At 42.2% G+C, this 21,029-nt stretch overlaps 2 pseudogenes; one reads left to right on the forward strand and one right to left on the reverse strand.

Moving 5' to 3' along the window:
- Nucleotides 1–8,304: 8,304 nt before the first annotated feature.
- LOC148513542 (uncharacterized) lies at nt 8,305–14,003 on the forward strand (annotated as a pseudogene).
- A 4,842-nt stretch (nt 14,004–18,845) lies between these two features.
- On the reverse strand, nt 18,846–19,822 carry LOC148513543 (olfactory receptor 2A12-like; annotated as a pseudogene).
- Nucleotides 19,823–21,029: the final 1,207 nt, after the last annotated feature.

Raw genomic sequence — 21,029 nt, forward strand, 5'->3', positions numbered from 1 at the left:
CAAGCAGAACTGTCTTTTAAAATGTGGTATATAAAGGTCATATGCATGGGCGTAATTACCAATAGTGCTATGGGCCACAGAGCTGAGGGGGGCCCATCTTCCTTGTCAGAGTTATATGTGTTATATACATTTTTCACCATAGGGTGGTACGTAGGGGCCCTTACACACTTGTGCTATGATTCCTTCAATTACCTAGTTACTGTACACCCCTGGTTATAGGTACATTTTCTAAGAAGATTTATCATGCTTTATTTATATGGAGCCACAAGGGCTCCGCAGCACCTAACAAAGTACATAAACAGAAACAGTATGAACAAGACAAGTAAAAAGTGACTTACATTACAGAACATAGCAGGACATGATCATGGCTTATAAACATTACTGCATCAGCCGTCACAGCACCCAAATACGCAGCGGGCGGCAGAACCCAAGTGCTAGGTGCCATTATAGGCAGTGGGGAGGAGATAATGGTGTAAGTGACAGAAGGAAGAGCACACGAGGGACGAGGGCCCTGCTCATGAGTCCTTACATATCAATCCTTGTCCGTGAATCTTCTTTCTATTGCTGCATATGTATCTACTTGTGTGTAACAACGTTGTGCCCCCCAGCACAATAAGCCACATCTGTAATACCTAAGTGACCAGGTCCTGTCTCCTGTCGGTGGATGTTATACTATTATTATAAATGGAAATTGTGTTTATGTATTGTAGACTTAATGCCACATATTTTGTGTCACTTTGTGGATTGATCTTTATGATGGTAAATCTGCCCCTAAGTATTATACTAACTGATATATTTGATACTTACAGTTTATGGTTTATACATATTTCATTTGCTTCCCTCATATGACTGTGTCACAGGTTTGTGCAGTGGACACATCTTCCCTGCCAGACATCTGATCTTAAGGGGGAGATTTAGCAAAGCTTGGAGAGAGATACAGTGGAGAGAGGAAAAATACTAACCAATCAGCTGCTGTCATTTTTCAAACACAGCCTGTAACATGGCAGTTAGGACCTGATTGGTTGGTACTTTATCTCTCTCCAAGGTTTGATACATCTCCCCCTGAATCTTTTTTGGAGTAAATCACTATATAAATACAATAATTTATTAATTATTATTATTATTATTATTATTATTATTATTATTATTATTATTATTATTATTAGTATTATTATTTATATTATTTGTATTATTATTTGTATTATTATTATTATTATTAGAGTGTAATGACTATTGCACTAAACAGACTCTTTGCTGTGTTGCTGTGAGAGTCAGAATTCTGTCAGTTTGATAACAATGTTATTTGTTACATATCGTGCTACATCTGAGAGAGAACTTGGCAGATCTGTAGTTAGTGACACCAGAATATTAAGCCCCGATGGAGCGAATATTTACCGAGAGACACTTTATCTACATGAAAAACAATATAGTTTGAACTAGCAGTAACTTTATATGTACAACATAAGGATCACACGCATGAGGGAATTATCATACCATGTGCACTGTGTAGTCAGTTCCAAGTTACAGGCACAATTGCGCCCTCTTCTCCCTAATCCTTATGACTGGAGAGAGGCTCTGGAGAGTTTGGCGCACCCAGTGTCATCGTAATAATGAATGAAATAACTGAAATATTTGGCTACTTTTAAAGCTTTTTGCAAATTCTGCTCAATCTCTTCTTAAGTAAATAACGTCCCAGAGTGATCAACCACAGGATAGTTTTCAAGATAAAGTAATGAACCATGAGGGAATTATCCCAGCATCACCCTCAGATTACATCTGCACTCCAAAGTTTGTGTTTAGCTGTTTATGTGACTGTAACTTTCTTTTCTTATGCGATTGCTCTAAAAGGTCTCAGATTAGCTGCAAATTTCAAAATTCCAAAATCACATAGATGTATTGTATACTATATGTATAATCTACATCTTTATAAATGGGAAAGTTATAGTGCATGAGGTACAAACCTTCTGCCTATGCCATTAGGCATTTATTCCTTCCTCTAATGGAATATAATCTGTATAATCTGTATTACTTCAAAATTGGATTTTTTTTTCTAATTAATTACTTGAATGTAGCAGACAGTAATTACTAAGATTCGAGTTTGGTCGAGTTTGTTTTCTTTTAAAGTCAATTTGCATCGCCGAAAAACCCGGGTGATTTTAGGTTTCTGAAATTCTCAAATTTACTATGAAGTGAGTTTAGCTGACATCGTGTTGGCCGATGGTGAAGCAGATCGAGATTTCTCATCCGAGTTGCAAGATTTTAATGAGATTTCTCACCAGAGTTTGCAGTGTCTTCTCTTGTCAAAACTTTCCCAAGCAAGCAGCCTGCATATATCAGTGAGGTATGTGAAGGCTACCTGTGTTATACCTGTTAAAAAAGGGTTCTTTAAAAAAAAATTACCTGCCCCCCCAAAAAAAATGCATAACCAGCCCTGGGTGCCATTGCCAGTACTGGTTGGAAAAAAAACAGGCACAAAAACTTGTAGGGTTCACCTGTATTTTAGGAACCAGCATATAGCAGCTGACCAGTCCTGCTTTTAAAAATAGGGGGAAAAATTTTTGTGGAGGTACCCCTGTTTTTAAAACCAGCTCCATACTCAAATCTGGCCAGGGTATAATGTCACAGCCAGGGGACCCTATCACCAGGTCTCCCCAGCCAAAGCATTAGCACCCCAAGCCGGTCAGCCCAAGCTGGGGATCTCAGGGGAGGTGGGGATCCCCCCTCTCCCGAGCACTCCAGGCTTAGTCTGAAGCCCGGGGCTCTTTCCTGCACCCTGGGCTATGGGTACAGGGGTAATAGTAGTGTCAAAAAATAGAAACTATTGTTTTTTACAGTTTTAACTACAGGTGCCAGCATGCCTGCTCTTTGGCACTTGTGGAACTACAAGTGCCAGCAGGCTGCCGGCACCCGTACTCCCACTCCCAAACAATACTGAAAAAACATTACACACTCACCGTAGAAAGTATAAATTTATTACATACACCTACCACACTCATACATACTTACCTGCTGCCAGGTGATCTGTCCCCTTCTCCAGTAGAAATCCAATTGGAGCACCGGTGAACAAAAATCCTATACTCACCTCCGCTGGTCTGCATAGCATCGCCGGTAAGTCCTGAGCACAGCAGACGGCTACCCGGCTTCTGACGGGAGACCCAACGTGTAAAATGTCAGAAGCCGGATCCGCCAGCCAATCTGCGGGCGCTAACTGTAGAGCAGCCGGTGATTGGCTGGCTGGCTCTGGCTCCTGACAGTTCACACGTGGGACCCGAATCATTAGCTAGGTAGCGGTGTATGTGTTAGCAGCACATAAATCGCTACAGTCCATTTGTTTTTTTTTGCAAAGACCCTTGGGATGCTACAGAGACCAACGCAAGGATGGAGGTGAGTATAGGATTTTTTTTTACAGGTACACCCATGGAATTCTCCTTGGACAAGGAGACAGATCGTTGAGCATTAGATAAGTGCATGAGTACGAAAGGTGTTTGTAATAAACTTGTACTTATTATGGTGTGCTTGTCTTTTTTAACTGCAGGAGTACGGGTGCCAGCAGTCTGCTGGCACTTCTAGTTCCACAGTAAAAAACAATAGTTTCTATTTTTTTACACCACTATTACTCCCCCATCCACTGCTCCAGTGGTGCGGGGAAGACCCACAGGCTTCAGACTAAGCTTTGGGTACTCGGGAGAAGGAGACCCCTTTATAGGGGGGTTTGCCCACCTCCCCTGAGATCCCCGGCTTGGGGTGACAATGCTTTGGCCAGTTATAGGGTCCCCTGGCTGTGGTATTACACCAGATTTAAGTCCAGTGCTAGTTTTAAAAATAGGGGGTACCCTATGCAATTTTTTCCCCCAAAATTTTTAAAACCTGGACAGGCTGAGCAGCCCAGTGATGGTTCCTAAAATTCGAGGTAACCCTACTTGTTTTTTCACCGTTTTTTTAGGAACCAGGACCAGCTGAGCAGCCCGGGGTTGGTTATGCTTTTTGGGGGGACCTTACATCATTTATTTTTTTAATATTAACCCTTTAGATAGGGTTTCCATGAAGAAACATACACAAATTACACTGATCTGTGTATGTTTCTGCCAAACACGTACTTTGGGAGGTAGTCTATTTGAAACTTCAATTTAGCTGTGAGTTTGCTACAATTATAACCAAGATTGTAATCTTGTTTATTAGTAAATTCCCGAGTTGTATCTATTTCATGAAAAGCACTATCGAGTTTGGACAATGGTGAGTTTATTTGAGTTTGCAATATCACCCAAGTTTTTCAGTGAAAAGAAAGAAATATCACTCGAGTTTGTCTTTAGTAAATTTGCGAGTTGAAAAAATGCCTAAACTCACCCAAGATTGCAATCTCAAGAGGATAAACTTCTATTTTGCTTTTAAATATTGCATTTATGCTTAAGTTTTATATTTTGTCCTACTTTTTAAATGCTAAGCAAAAGGTTGGATATAAGAAGGTGACAAGATGGGTCTAGACAGAATAATAGTGTGTGGATGTGAGGGATTTGGTATGGTAGGAATTGCCTGAGATATTTAGACAATGGAAACAAAGTAACTTTAACTATATTATACTGTAAGCGAGGCCAGGAAGATATAAATTGTATAAAATATTACTTATAAAACAAATATAATATACTGTAAATATAAATAAAAGCAGCTTTGTCTGATCATATTGGTGTGGTATGAAAAAAAAATCAAGATTTACAAGGTCGACCTTCAGGTCAACAGTCGGAAAGTCGACAACAGAATGTTGACAGCAGGGCCATAACTCGGGTAGTGCAACCAGTGCCATGGCACAGGACACCACAGGGCACTCAGCGCTGTGTGGACCTGTACATTTTCCTGTTTATTATCATTTGCACTTGTAGCTTCCTCTTATTTTATCCCCAGCATCTCCTGGCCTCCTCTATCTCTTCCCTGGCCCTTCCCCATGAGGCCATGGCCCTCTCTCAGGTGCACTATATTATGTCCCTATTTATCCCCAGCATCTCCTGGCCTCCTCTATCTCTTCCCGGGCCCTTCCCCATGAGACCATGGCCCTCTCTCAGGTGCACTGCATTATGTCCCTATTTATCCCCAGCATCTCCTGGCCTCTCCTATATCTTCCCTGGCCCTTCCCCATGAGGCCATGACCCTTTTTCAGGTGCACTATTTTATGTCCCTATTTAACAAATGGGGGGGGGGCACAGGGCACCAATGCTCTCTCTGGCACAGGGCAAAAAAAATCTAGTTATGGCTCTGGTTGAAATGGTTCTGAATGGACATGGATTTTATGACAACAACCAATATGTCAACATGAGCGTAATGTTGTCCTTTAACATTTTGATACCACCCTAAACTTAACCCTAAACCTAACCTAACCCTTAACCTAATCCTAACCTAACCCTAAACCTAACTTTAAAAACCAGACCAACCGTAACCCTAAACCTAACCCTAAACCTAACGGTAACCTATCCCTCAACTAGAGATGTGTGTGGACCCCCAGGTTTTGGTTTTGGAACTTGATCTATCTTTTTGTTTTTGTTTTGGATTTGGATAAAAATCGATTACAAATTGTACAAATCAATAATAATCTATAAATAAAACCGATATGTCCAAATCCAAAACATGAGTTTGGTTTTTAAATAGATAACAGTCTCTCATTGTATGGTCACTTTGTGTGGTGACAGTTACAGTAGCTTTATTCCTGGTGTAAATCAATCATGAATTTGTCTATAGAAGAATAGCAGCATCCCAGTACTAGTGCTGGCAGTCATAGTACTTCTTCAACAGCTACTATACTTTTCAAAAAGGTCAAGGGGTAAGAAGTAGACGAAAGAAAGGGCACTCCAAATCTAATTAATGTTTGACAATCTTTCAGAAAACATCACTTCTAATTATGAAAGGAAAAGTTACTGCCAAAAGGCGTAAAATTGCCAACATGCCATACACCACACACAGTGTCAAAGAAGCCAGCTCAGAACATTGCCTTTCTTTGTGAGTTGTGGTCTTGTTACTGCTCTTTCATAAACTAGAACAGGGATGGGGAACCTCAGGACTGGGGGCCGTATAATGCCCCCGGAACCAGTTGGTCTGTCCCTCTGAGCTTTTTTCTGCTAGCCTCATCTGGCTAGCAGGGTGCCTAGAATGGCACCCTGCGGCCAGAATCTATGCAGCAGTGCCACCTGGAGCGCTCTTAGGACTCTTCAGACGGTCACACCGCTGCCCTTACAGCTCCCCGGAGTATCCTCAGGATTATCCGGGCACTGCTGTAATTACTGGCAATTGTGGCCTATCCCCATGTGACTTTAAACAAAGGGGGGGTGGCCTGCACCAGGCCCGCAAATAAAGTTATATATATCAAAATGGCCCTCGGCAGAAAAAAGGTTCCCCACCCCTGAACTAGAATGTCTTTTGCAAAAGCCAGGGCCAAACACAGTCAGACATCTTCTATAACCTTGCCTGCATCCCCTTCTCGCTCTAGTCTAGATGTGTCATCTCTGAAACAGGCAAATCAGTGCACAAAAATAAAATAACCAAAAAGGGGTAAATATACTAAGATTCGTGTTTAGTCAAGAAAAAACATATTGGGATTCACGTTATTTATTTGCACCCCCAAATCACAGATTTACTAACAATCATATTTTTTCATCTACTTTGATTCGATGGTGATACTTATTGTGTTCTATTGTGAGTTCAGTTGTATTGGCCACTTATCAATAAACTCCACAGCGCACTGCACAGATTAGTCAGATCTGAGCAGGCTTCTGTGTGTTACAGCAATGAAAGTGTTAAAAAAAAATAGAAAAGAAACAGCATGGTGTCCCTTTTCAAAAACATAACCTGTTCTGGACCTCTAAGCTAATACCAGTTCTGGAGAATCAGGGGGAAAAAACTGACATAGGGTTCCCCTATTTTCTAGTTACCATTACCAGGCTGTACCAGCCAAAGTGGTAATACCATAGCAGGGGACCTACTTTCATGTCCCACTTTTGTTGTAGGACTAGCGTGGGTGATGTGTGTTCAGCTGGGCTAACTCTGACTAGGGGCATCTGAAGATTAGGGGCATTGCCTGGCCCTCTTTCCATGGAAGACTTTATGTAAGGGGAACCTCATGTGTAGAAGTGCTGATGATCGTGGTTGTCCATGGGATAAGTGTCAAGGGGAGGAGGAGACAATAGACCACTTTTCCTGTTGGTGTCCCTTTAACATAGAGGTTTACAAAACAGTTTCAAGAGATTTACGTATCCAATGCCATTCAGGGCTGAATTAACCTGATTGGGCTTATGGAGCATTAAAGGGTTAGAGGAGGTTTGATTTGAGCATTTTTTTTAGTTAGCTTAGTAGTTAGATTTTGCATGTGGAATGCATAGAAGTCATCCCCTGTGAGACAGTGGTGGGGTGTCACGGTTTGGGTTTTATGTAGATCCAGCTCAGGACCCTTAGGTACGACAGATGTGCATAGGAAACAAAGTGACCTGATGATACTCTAGCAAATGGGTATGAACAGGAGTGTAGGTACACTAGTGACAGTGTAGGAACCACAGACTTGTGATATGCATGGATACTGAACATGAACCGGTGTGAACAGACTAGGTGCACTGGGCAACCACTCATCTAGTGACCTGTGAAGGCCAGTAAGACCAGGGATATATTCCAAGGACAAGGGTGACCCCCAGAACTCAGAACAATATAGTACTGGTAGATAGAACCCAGTAATCAGAGTCTTATGTAGTCAGAGTACAACTTGCCGAAGCTGTATCTCTGGTGCTGCTCTGATTCAAGACCTGGAACTGGAACCCAGGAGGAACTTAGAAACTGAGAGTCTGGATTAATAATACAGCTTACTGGTCACATTTGTGTACAGACCGTATACTGCACACTGAACATTAGCGGTAGAACCGGCATCCTTTCTAAACCAGCCCAAGCACACAGCACAGGGAAACCAATTCAAGTCATCACAATAGTATAACCTGATAACCTGTAGAACCACTAAGCACAGAGTAAACTTGCATGCACTGTCCCAGCGGCATGATGGAATGAAGATCACAGCTGTACTCGCCGACTCTGCACTGAGGAGTAACAAGTTGGTATGCAGTGTGGAAGCTGCTGCATTGAGAGGTGGTGATACACAGCGGCAGATGGAAAGCAATATACTTGCTGACTGAAACAGTGGTTGGAGCAGGTCTGTGTGCAGAGTGTGAGCTGCGGTGCTGACAGGTAATTGAACACATTGGAAGATGGAAGGAAGGTCTGTATGCAGCAGCGCTGACAGGTAACACTACACAGCTGTAGCTGTACACTCACTGGCTGACCAAAATGGAGAAGCAGATTGTGCACAGCATGGGAGCCGAGGTGCCAGCAGGTAATGCTACACAGCTGTACACTCACTGGCTGACTGGAGTGGAGAAGCAGGTCTGTGCACAGCGTGGGAGCTGAGGTACTCACAGGTAACACTACACAGCTGTAGCTGTACACTCACTGGCTGACCGGAATGGAGAAGCAGGTCTGTGCACAGCGTGGGAGCCGAGGTGCTCACAGGTAACGCTACACAGCCGTAGCTGCACACTCCCTGGCTGATCGGAGTGGAGAAGCAGGTCTGTGCACAGCGTGGGAGCTGAGGTGCCGGCAGGTAATAATACACAGCTGTAGCTGTACACTCACTGGATGACCGGAGTGGAGAAGCAGGTCTGTGCACAGCATGGGAGCCGAGGTGCTCACAGGTAACACTACACAGCTGTACACTCACTGGCTGACTGGAGTGGAGAAGCAGGTCTGTGCACAGCGTGGGAGCTGAGGTGCCGGCAGGTAACGCTACACAGCTGTACGCTCACTGGCTGACCAGAGTGGAGAAGCAGGTCTGTGCACAGCGTGGGAGCTGAGCTACTCACAGGTAATGCTACACAGGTGTAGCTGTACACTCACTGGCTGACCAGAGAGGAGAAGCTGGTCTGTGCACAGCGTGGGAGCTGAGGTGCCGGCAGGTAACGCTACACAGCTGTAGCTGTACACTCATTGGGTGACCGGAGTGAAGAAGCAGGTCTGTGCACAGCATGGGAGCCGAGGTGCTCACAGGTAATAATACACAGCTGTAGCTGTACACTCACTGGATGACCGGAGTGGAGAAACAGGTCTGTGCACAGCGTGGGAGCCGAGGTGCTCACAGGTAACACTACACAGCTGTAACTGTACACTCACTGGCTGACCGGAATGGAGAAGCAGGTCTGTGCACAGCGTGGGAGCCGAGGTGCTCACAGGTAACGCTACACAGCCGTAGCTGCACACTCCCTGGCTGATCGGAGTGGAGAAGCAGGTCTGTGCACAGCGTGGGAGCTGAGGTGCCGGCAGGTAATAATACACAGCTGTAGCTGTACACTCACTGGATGACCGGAGTGGAGAAGCAGGTCTGTGCACAGCATGGGAGCCGAGGTGCTCACAGGTAACACTACACAGCTGTACACTCACTGGCTGACCGGAGTGGAGAAGCAGGTCTGTGCACAGCGTGGGAGCTGAGGTGCCGGCAGGTAACGCTACACAGCTGTACGCTCACTGGCTGACCAGAGTGGAGAAGCAGGTCTGTGCACAGCGTGGGAGCTGAGCTACTCACAGGTAATGCTACACAGGTGTAGCTGTACACTCACTGGCTGACCAGAGAGGAGAAGCAGATCTGTGCACAGCGTGGGAGCTGAGGTGCCGGCAGGTAACGCTACACAGCTGTAGCTGTACACTCACTGGCTGACTGGAGTGGAGAAGCAGGTCTGTGCACAGCGTGGGAGCTGAGGTGCTCACAGGTAATACTACACAGCTGTAGCTGTACACTCACTGGGTGACCGGAGTGGAGAAGCAGGTCTGTGCACAGCATGGGAGCCGAGGTGCTCACAGGTAATGCTACACAGTTGTAACTGTACATTCACTCGCTAACCAGAGTGGAGAATCAGGTTTGTGCACAGCATGGGAGCCGAGGTGCCAGCAGATGACAATACTCAGTGGCAGATGGTAAATAGTGGAGCCCACAAAGTAGCAGATAGAGTCACAGTGGATGCGTCACAGGTTACATGACTAAGCCTGGAGCTTAGAACTATCCTGGGAAAGGAACACTTTGTTCAGGCAATGGGCTGTTCACAGGAACAGGTATAATTAGGAGGCAGTGAATAGCCATTGGTCAGGCTAACCAGGTGAGCACACAGGTGCATTAGATAATTGCACTGGAATGTCTTGGAAACAGAAATAAATAAATATCTGAGTCTATAAGATGCTAAGACCCTGATTCATGACGAGGTGGAAATTTTGCATGAGGTGAGACAGATGATGGATATTGATAAGGGGAGGATGGATGCTGTCAGGTGGTGCCATCTAAAACACTCTTGAGTGGGTAGTGAAAGTCCTTTCCCTGATTGATCTTGTGGCTTTCTACTGTCATATTCACTGGTGTTGATAATTTATGGAAGGAACAGTTTGCATGCACCTAAGAAAGCTTTGCGTATCTATCCATTACGTAAGGGATAGGTTTAAGGTGTATGTTGTAGATTGGGGGGTGTATAGTGGGATGGAGGATTTAGAGGGGAGGGGGTGGTGTTGGGTAGTTTTAGGGGGAAAAGGTGGTCTGCTTGTTTCTGTGAATTTCCAACATTGTTTTGTGATTTTATATATCTATGATATATCTATAAAGTATTGTTTCAAGTTGTTTTAAATAAAACAAAGCCATAGCCGGTGGATCCACTGAGTGTGGTCCACCTGCCAAATCATTATCCAGCCAAGGACAATGGTTCCATAGAAACCACCCACTGAATCAAGTCTATAGTTCAGGAAAGCACATGGGAACTGTCATTCTATTGTATATACAGTACAGCGTGTCCGTGGGTTTGAGAGGTACAATTTTTTGATTTATGAAGGCCTCAAAGTCTCAGGCCACAGCTGGAGTGTAATCTCTGCTACATCATCAACCCTTAACATGCATATTACCAAGAAGTTTTTCAAATAACAATTGTCTGCAAAGCAATAATTTGTAAAAGGAGACAATAATGACAGCTGCCATCCGGTTGTACAGCAGATCACTACAGCTATGATTTTTATGTTAGTATTAGATCTGCATCCAATATCCACAATTATTGCATCTGGTATTAGTTAATTTGTTGAGGTTATGTGCAAATGCATCCATCCATCTCAATTAAATTTTTCCAGAACACTAATTAAGAACATGTACCAGGACTTTATTCAGAAATGTATTCTAGACCACTGTCCTGACTATCCGCTAAGTACAGATATGTGGGCATGTGGCACTGGTAAAACTAAAGATTACATAACTGTGGAAGCACACTGGGTGGGTGTATCAAACTCACAACACCAGCTCATTCACAGGCAGGCTACTCTCTGTATCACCGGCTTCACTAAGAAGCATACCGGTTTAATCTGTTGGAAGAACTCTGGGGTGTGAGAGCAAAATGGCTTTGTCCACTAGGACTCTCCTAAAGATTTGTCATTTCCAATAATTCAATTAACATTGTATGAGCATAACAACTTGGTGAATTTTAACAAGTACCATGTTGTGAACACACAATAAACATGGTGGTTTAAAATTTCTTAAAAAATGACAGGTTGGCACAGTAGACTGTCATTATGTGCTGGGGCACGTAATACTTTGGGGTATTTTTGGCATTCAGCAACCGTATATAGAAGATTGTAGCAGCTGCAAGAAGAGTTTAATTTGCCATGCCATCAACTGAAGCAAGAGGTAGTAACAAGGTGTAATTTCATCCTTTATGTGCTTTAGCAACTAAATAAACAGCAACAAGCCATCCACATGTACACATCAATCCATGACATCATGAGAGGGAAGACATGCTATTTTACTACAGCACACTAGAGAATACTCTCAGTTTTAAACAGGCTACTAGAACCATTTGAAATAGTAACCAATGAAGTGAGTTTAGAAACAGCCAGCCTGAGTCAGGTTATACCTTTTATTAAACTACTGGTAAAGTTGCCAGAAAAGCTGAATGAGGAGATAAAACTAAGTGATTCCGCTAAGTATGATGGATTTGTAGATCAAGTTCTGTATACACTTTGCCAGGATCAAATGGTTTGCAACATCTTGTAATTGGATAAATAAAATTTGCCAACCATGCTTGATCTTACAGTAGGTTTAAGTCATACATAATATATTTCCAACTGACACAGATCAGAGATGCAAAAAGCTTCTTGCGAGCAAGTTGTCTTCGGGTTTAAATGCATTTTAATTTTGTATATAAACATTCAAGGCACAAAAAATGGGGTTAAAAAAGTTTATTTAAAATAAATCACTTGGTGTGTGAGTTCTGTCATTTATAAAAATATACACAGGTATCTGTGTTGGCCAGAAGACGCACACCCAGCATTACAAAAAGACATAGCAATTGAAGTTCAATATTCCTAAGGAACTCTACTGAACTGAATACATGCTCTCAACTTCCCACCACCTGGCATTTCCGCTATAAAGTAGACATTGTATTGTACACATTACTGGGACGTCCGCATGATGTTTGGGAAGTTTTTCCTAAAGAGGGATCATGTCAGTACTCTGCACTTCCCTCCTCCCTTCCTCTCTGTGTTTGGCCACCCAAGTCTCTTCACCACCTCCCGCCACCATCACTCATTACTATTCAACCTCATTGAGCTCATTGTATGGTGCACCATCATGCCCCACCATCATTTGCTTCTATTCAATGCCACCACATGCTGATCCAGCTATTGACATTGTAAACATTCTGTGCTGTAAAGTTGCACACACCAAATCACATACACTATAGGTGTGGGTCTTGATATGGCTGGCATGTGTTGGTGAGTGGTTAAGATGAGCGCATTGCAGAGTGGGTGTCCCAGGTTTGAGACCCGGAAGGGGACTATGGCATTTTTGGACATTGATATTTACTTTTTTTTCAATAAATCTTCACTATAGGATTAAAAGTAAATCACTTGTGTGATTCTGTCATTTATAAAAATACATACAGGTATCTGTGTTGGCCAGGAGATGCACACCCAGAGTGGTGTTGTAGTTACTTTACAAACTGTGTGCTATCATGCATTTGAGAGGATGCAACACAGATATAGAACTCCTTTCAAATGCACGTGGTAGGTAGTTTACACAGGTTTTTTATTTTTTACTGTGATTGCTATTGTATTCTACTTTATAGTACATTGCAATTTCAGCAGACTCTATTTAATTTCTTGCTGAGTTTAACTGTAGGAAAGTTAAAAAGATTGCAGACAAATTAACTTGTGAGGATGACGAGCGTAATGCTGGACAAATATATAATCTGGATATCTCATGTTCCATTATCAAATGGATATGTAGAGAACTGGGATGGAGTTTTGGCCAGACAAGGTAAAATACTTTACAGTAACCCACAAATGCACATACAATGGCCAACAGTATTTGATAAAATAAACAGTCCTTAAAAAGGCACTGAATGACTGCAGTGTAATAATTTATATTTACACAGGATACATCCCAAGATAATGGATGTTAATAAAGAAAACAGAGTTTAATAAGCACAATGGTGGATTGACAGTGGTGAACAATTTAATGATGTCATTTTCTTAGCTGAAACTTCTGTTGCTCTGGAGAGGTTCTCAAGAATTTCCTTCTGCAAAACTCAATATCTCCCATCGAAACCAAATCCAAGCACCCTTTAAAGGTCCATGTATGTATAGCTATAGCTCGCATTGGTGACGGACCCTTCTTAATTTTTGAAGGTACAGTACTATTTGTTGTAAAAAATGCAGGACACTATTTACAGTTATGTATAGTATACAAAAGTAAAATGTGTGCTTGTTAATGACAAAAATATATTATTTCTTTAGGGATCAAGGATAAGACCTTCTTCCAAGAGCAAATAGTAGATGGGTATATGGTGCCATTTGTCAGAAAATACTTTCCATCTGGACACAGATTATTCCAGTATAATGATCCTAAACACTCTGCTTCTGCAAAATTCATGGAAGAGAGAGGTATAAAGTGGCAACGCACACCACCAGAGTGAGTATTGTTCAAATGTATCCTATACTAATTACTGCACAATATGTAATAAAAGGTTAACTAGAATAATTAATCAAATTACTGTATGATTCCTTTTTTTTCATACTGTACTGTAGGTCACCAGGCATGAACCCTATTGAATTGGTCTGGGCCCAGTTGAAGAGGTTTATCAGGTCTGAAGTGAAACCGAAAAATAAAAATGACAATAAAGTTATTTTATTGCAAGTACTGTATGAAAAATATCTGAACACATTTTAGTTTATAAATATTGTACATTTGGTGCTGTTGTACTATAAGTACAGTAATAAATAGTTTTGTAAATGTACTGTAGTAATTTTCTTGTGTATTATAAATATTATTTCCAAAATAGTGTAAAGTACATTACTAGTTATCATGTGTTTGTACTGTAAGTCATGGCTAACCAGCCAGTGGTAATGGAATTTCAGGGATGTTCAATGAAGCCCTGTAATGTAGATCCTTTTATAGAGCCAACTGAACAACATGGACTTGAAGTTTAATCTGCCTGACATGATACATATCCCCCTACACCAATGACAGTATTAAACTTCCTGCAAGTATAGTACTGCATTAATTCTAAGAAAAAAATATACAAAACAGTTTGGATTGTACTGGTTCAAAATTTTTAATACAGTATAAACGTGCATATAGTAGTACTTTAGAGTAATTAAAAAAGAAACAACATAACAATACAAAATTAAAAAATGTAAGTAAATTAAACATAAAATAGCATCAAAAGCACGGTGCATCACCACCTTTAACACTATACGAGTCGTATGAGTTGCTCTGTGAACAGTAATAGGGTTAAGGTATAGTTTACACATACATTACTGTAATATAGCAAAGTTTTACAAACAGTATGCAGTAACAAACCAGTCACTACATGTACAGTACCTAAAGTACAGAATCAAGCCATTTACTAGTACTGTACAGTCATTGACTATTAATAAATAACTGTAATTACCGTATACAGTAGAATGTGATTTTATTAACACTGATGTCCACTCTGATATCATATCACAACCTTATCCCCTGCTCACACTCTCTTAATAACTGTACAGTACAGTACTGTATTCAAGCTCAGTGATACTGAACCTACTGTACAGTATTGTATTTCTATAGAACAGTTTTGTTATACTGTATTGCTGTTGTTCCAATTGTAAAGTGTAATGGAATATGCTGCGGTATAGTGTATAAGAAACTGTTAAGAAATAAATAATGGCCAAGATTCATACTGTAGGTGGATGCTACTGTACTGTATGCCAATGTTTGTGCGACTGAGCTACTGTACAGTATGTTTGGAATTGTACTGCACAATTGGGCTACAGAGTTATGTACAGTACAACTACTGTATACTGTACTGTAGTTAGATGATACTGTAACTGGTAATAAATAAGGTGAAATAGTAAGAATTACTATACAGTACTGCCTCATGGACCCCATCTAGTGTTCATTCTAGCACCCTGCACCTGTCACAATCAGTGTATTTCCTGCTTTCTTCCTGGGGTATCACATTCTGTTCTGCTGCTTCCTGCACACTAAGCTGATGCAACCAACTTTTGGGATACAGATAAAAGTGTGCTAGAAGCACCAGAGCACACAGAGACACCCAAGGCAGCAAAGAGGAACTGTATAGTTTGTGACAGGGTGCTAGAATGAACACTACCCATTATACAGTAACATGTATTTCCACCCCACTGTATGTTATGCCTGTATAGTAAGATATACTGTACCTAAAAAGGATGTACTTCACATGGATCTATCCATACAGCTTATATTGTAAGTACACAGGTGTAAGTTTTCCATATACCCCTTGGTCGCCTATTGTACAGTATATGGCTTACAGTTTGTCCAACAGTGTAAATTTTTGATTGCGCACAACATGGCTGCCTCACTTGGCACTCTCGTAATGGGATAAAAAAACTGTACATGGACCTGACTGTTATGTATTTTGGGACTCTAGTCCTAGCATTAAGATGCTGCAACCACCTACAGTATTTTGTGTGATCTCTTTAAGGCTTAATCTACAATATTCCACCCAGTATAATCCCATTGTGGGTGGAATGTACATTCAATGGAAGTTAATACACAAAATGCCTGTAACAAATCTACTGTGCACTCTAGTATTTTTATTTTTACTTCTGTTTTATTGTACAGTACCTAATCTTTTGTACTACTGTACAGTGTGCGCTTTGTGTGTTAAGCACCTTGAGCTGGAGTGTTACAATACTATTTAGTATATAAAATAAAAATTATAATTATTATTGCTGTGCCTCTACTTAGATGCAGGGGTACCTGGCCTTCTGTCTGTTTGTTATGAGTACCCTGGTCTGTTTTAGTAAAAAAAAAAAGTTACAGTGAATTAGAGAAACATCGAAAGTTGGCTAGTTCTAATAAAGCTTCATCCACATTATCATATCATTCATCCCCATTTTGTTTTGTGTAGAAGTTCATAAGGGGACAAGACACAATCTTTACCCACCCAACACAATTTATGGAGGGACAACTGCCCCCCTCTGCCCCAATGGTTCCCCACACCTCTGGGAAGGTCAGGTGGGGGACTGGCAAACACGGGGAAGCTGAGCCAGAGGGGGAGGGGTAAGATGAGAGGCACAGGAGAAAGCTGATAGACACAGGGGGAGTATGAAAGACACAACAGGGTAGGGTTGAGGCTGAAAGACATGGGAGGTTAAGCTGAGAGACACAGACAATGGTTGACTGGCCTGAACCTACAATACCTGGGCAGAATGGGTCCCCCAAAGACATAATTGTATCAGGCCCCTAGATTTCACAACCTGTATGCAGCATGTGTATAGACGGACTGCAAAATTATAGCAGACCACCCATACACAAAGAACAAATGCAGCCAACTGGTGGGATTCTGTACAGTATATCAACAATATACTGTACAGTGTAATGAAAGACAGGATCCATCAGCCAATCAGCAAATGAGCCTACAAAGTTTTGTTGGCTATTTCATGAATGCGCTGTGCAGTTTAGAAAAAGCCACAGCTGGTGGACAGAAAGTTGTAAAGTTGTATTACACAGTCCTGCTTTTCCAGCGCTACAGTACTTTATGTTGTGCCTTACTGCAGCGTGCTGCAGTGGCGTAACTTCATCCCAGGTGCACAGAGGCAAGATAAATGTTGGTGCCCCCCAAATTAAAATGTACCACCCCCCCAACACCTATGCCAGCCCCAGCTGCCACCCCCCTATGCAGTTCACCCAGTAGTGGTCCCCCTGCGCAGTGCCCTCTGTAGAGGTCCCCCTATGCAGTGCCACCTATTTAGTGCCCACCAGTAATGGTCCCCCTATGCAATACCTCCAGTAGTGGTCCTCCTTTGCAGTGTCCCAGTAGTAAGGGCCCCTGTAGTGTCCCCAGTAGTAAGCCCCCTGTAGTGCTCCCATAAGTAAGCCCCCAGTAATGCCCCCTGTAGAAAGCCCTCTGTAGAAAACCCCAGTAATGCCCCCTCTAATAAGCCCCCTGTAGTAAGCCCTCAGCAATGCCCCCTGAAGTAAGCCCCCATAATGTCCCCTGTAGTATGCCCCTGTAGTAAGCCCCCTGTAAAGCCCCCTGTATTAAGCCCCCATAATGCCACCTGTAGTGTTCCTAGTAATGCCCCCTGTAGTGAGCCCCCAGTAATGCCTCCTGTAGTGAGCCCCCAGTAATGCCTCCTGTAGTGAGCCCCCAATAATGCCCCCTGTAGTGAGCCACCAATAATGCCCCCTGTAGTGAGCCCTCCCCCGTGAGTGCACACACATACAAACAAAAAAACAATTCTTACCTGAAACCCCGCTCCAGTGCTGCTGCCTTCCATCACCGCCCGCTCCTGGGAACTATGGGAGTGACGTCATGACGTCACTCCCATAGTGCATTGCGAGTCCCGGAAGCAGATCTCAGGAGTGAGCTCCATTCCTCCGGCTACCGCCGGGGGGAAAGGAGGGGTCGGGCGCCCGCTGGTAACACACTCAGTGGGCACCCGGCAAATAGAGGGTGCGACCGCACCCTCCGTATTGATGCCACTGGAGGTGGAGCTCCATCTCCATAGCAGTGCCTGGAAACAGCCCGGGGGACAATAGAGCCAGGTGCCCCCTTAAGGGCTGAGCCCGGTGGCAAATTACTCCATTGTCTCTGGGAGTTCCGTCACTGGCGTGCTGTGAGATACATCTCCACGGGATGGCGCGACTTGCATGGCATGCTACATGGCATATGGAGCAAAGATGTAGCAGGACAATTCTATAGGTAACATCACAGCACATCGGTGGCCATTTTGACCATGCGGGAGGTCTGGCTAATTTATGCACAGCCATGTAACGGTGTTTAAATGGACAGATATGCCTGCGTTTCACAGACCACCCCCCATCACCACCTACAAACGCTGACAACCTGTCACTCACTCCGTGATGGATTCCTATGTGTGTCCGCGATCGCAGTGCGATTGCTGCATACAGTGTGGTTTAAAACGCCTGCATGATCACAAACAATTGCTCGATTGCATGCGTAATCACATTTTCGTCCATCCCTGAATCAGGCCCTCAGTGTTTGCTGTCACTCCCCTGTTCTCCATCACTATGTGTAAGTAGATGAAAGTCAAAGAGATGCACTAAAAAATAATGTAAAATAAAAAACATTATACGCATGTGCAGTTTGAAAAAGTACATTTGATGCAAATAAAAACTGAATGTTTTTAGATTTTTGTAAATACTTTTATCAATTCACATTACTATACCTTATGAAAGAAGAAACTAATATTTTATTTCAGATTGAATACAGCAGCCAATAAGGGTTTTATAGGGTAACTTTACAAAATAAAACTTTACTATAAAGTTATCTGAGTGTGTTTAGGTTTCCCCGATACTCCTTTGGTACATTGGGTATCTCTGCAATGACCTGAGACCTCATTATGTTTTTAATTGCTCCATGAACATCTTTATTTCTCAGGCTGTAGATTATAGGGTTCAACATTGGGGTGATGATTGTATAAAACACAGATAATATTTTGTCTGCTAGGTTTTTTGGGTGTTCAGGCCTCATATATATGAACACAGCAGACCCATAGAAGAGAATCACTATGATAAGATGTGAAATACATGTGGAAAAGGCTTTGTATCTTCTGGACTTGATCCGTAATACAGCTCTGATTATGTGTATATAGGAATACAGGGTAACAGAAAGAGGTACAAGGAGCACTAAGGAACTACCCACAAATTTCACCACATTTGTTAGAGAAAGGTCACTGCAGGAAAGCTGCAGCAAATATGTCGCTTCGCAAAAAAAATGGTTAATTGTGTTAGGTCCACAATACGTTAATTGACATAGAAAAAATATATCCACAGATGATATGACACCGCCAGTCAGCCACGATGCGCTGATCATTCTAAGCAAACCACTGTTTTCATAATTGCATTATAACGTAGAGGGTTGCAGATAGCAACAAATCGATCATAGGCCATGAAAGCCAGGAGGACGCACTCTGTTTCTGCCAGGAGCAGAAAAGAATACACCTGAATTAAGCAGCCATTGAATGAAATACTTTTATTTACTGTCAGGATATTCGCCAGCATCTTGGGAACAGTGATTGAAGTGTAGCAAATGTCCACAAGAGACAGATTGACCAGAAATAAGTACATAGGCTTGTGTAGGCGACTATCGGCTCTCACAGCGACAATCAGCAGGAAGTTCCCCATCACAGTAATCATGTAAACAATCAAGAAGAATTGAAATAGTGGAATTTGTAGGACGGGGTCTGTTGAAAGCCCGAGAAGGATGAATTCTGTCACCTTGCTGTAATTTCCACTTTCCATATTATGCTACTTCTAGATATGTAGAGACGTGTTGTACTGCAAATAGAAGCACAGTTGAAAAAACAAACATATTTCATATGAAGTCAAATTTCATTGTCTATAAAATTGTAGTACCGTGAAAATCAAACTTTGTTTTAAAAGGGTTCTCAGATGTGTAACAACTTTTCCATAATTGCTGACAAAAAAATTTCGTAGCCTTTTGAAGATCTATTATATATTTATTAGGTAAATAAACATTAGAAATCTTTATGTTCCCTAAAGGGATATTTTGAATATTAAACAAAGGAGGCACTTAGGGAATAATATTTAATCATTCAAACCTTAATATGAATTTTTTTGTTTAATTAAAAAATGAAGTACAGTGAAAACCTTAAAAAGGAACAAAGTTCAAATTTTTATCTGTTCGGTTGATACAAATATGATGCCCTGGGTAATAGTCATCTGTAGAAAAGGGGAACACATCCCTGAGAAAGTTGGAAAAGACGAAACGCATTGGTTCTCTCTATCTGGATCCTAGGTTTTGAACACAAGACTTCGGTTGGTAGCTCACATCACGGATTGGGTGCAGTGAGTTTTGCGGACTACAACCAGTTTCAGGTAACTGTTTGTTAAAGTACACAAGAAACTGTCTGTGAATCTGTATGTGAATGGTTAATCAATACTTTTTAACAAAATATTACACTATTATTTAATGTCATTTACTGGTCATGCTAGGTATTTTTGGCATATGGGTAAGTTCCAGATAACAAGGATATGTTGAATGAAGTAATTCCCTTTGGTGGAACTACTGTAAAAAAACAGAAAAGACTTCACAAAACAAATAAGAAGCAACATATAATATTTTGGTCTAGTAGCCTATTTATTGGAATCCTAAAATACACTATTGGTACTGTCCCTGAGTTGGGCGATATGTTGTAGGAAAGACTTGGGCTGTAGGGTGTAGGAAAGACTGGGGCTGTAGGGTGTAGTAAAGACAGGGGCTTTATGGTGTAGAAAAGATTGGGGCTGTATGGTGTAGGAAAGACTGGAGCTGTATGATGAGGAAAGACTGGGGCTGTATGGTGTAGGAAAGACTGGGGCTGTAGGGTGTAGGAAAGACTGGGGCTGTACGGTGTAGGAAAGACTGGGGCTGTAGGGTGTAGGAAAGACTGGGGCTGTAGGGTGTAGGAAAGACTGGGGCTGTAGGGTGTAGAAAAGACTGGGGCTG

Source organism: Taudactylus pleione, unplaced genomic scaffold (genome assembly GCF_031769625.1).
Source record: "Taudactylus pleione unplaced genomic scaffold, aTauple2 ptg000277l, whole genome shotgun sequence".
In the NCBI taxonomy this organism is placed as follows: domain Eukaryota; kingdom Metazoa; phylum Chordata; class Amphibia; order Anura; family Myobatrachidae; genus Taudactylus; species Taudactylus pleione.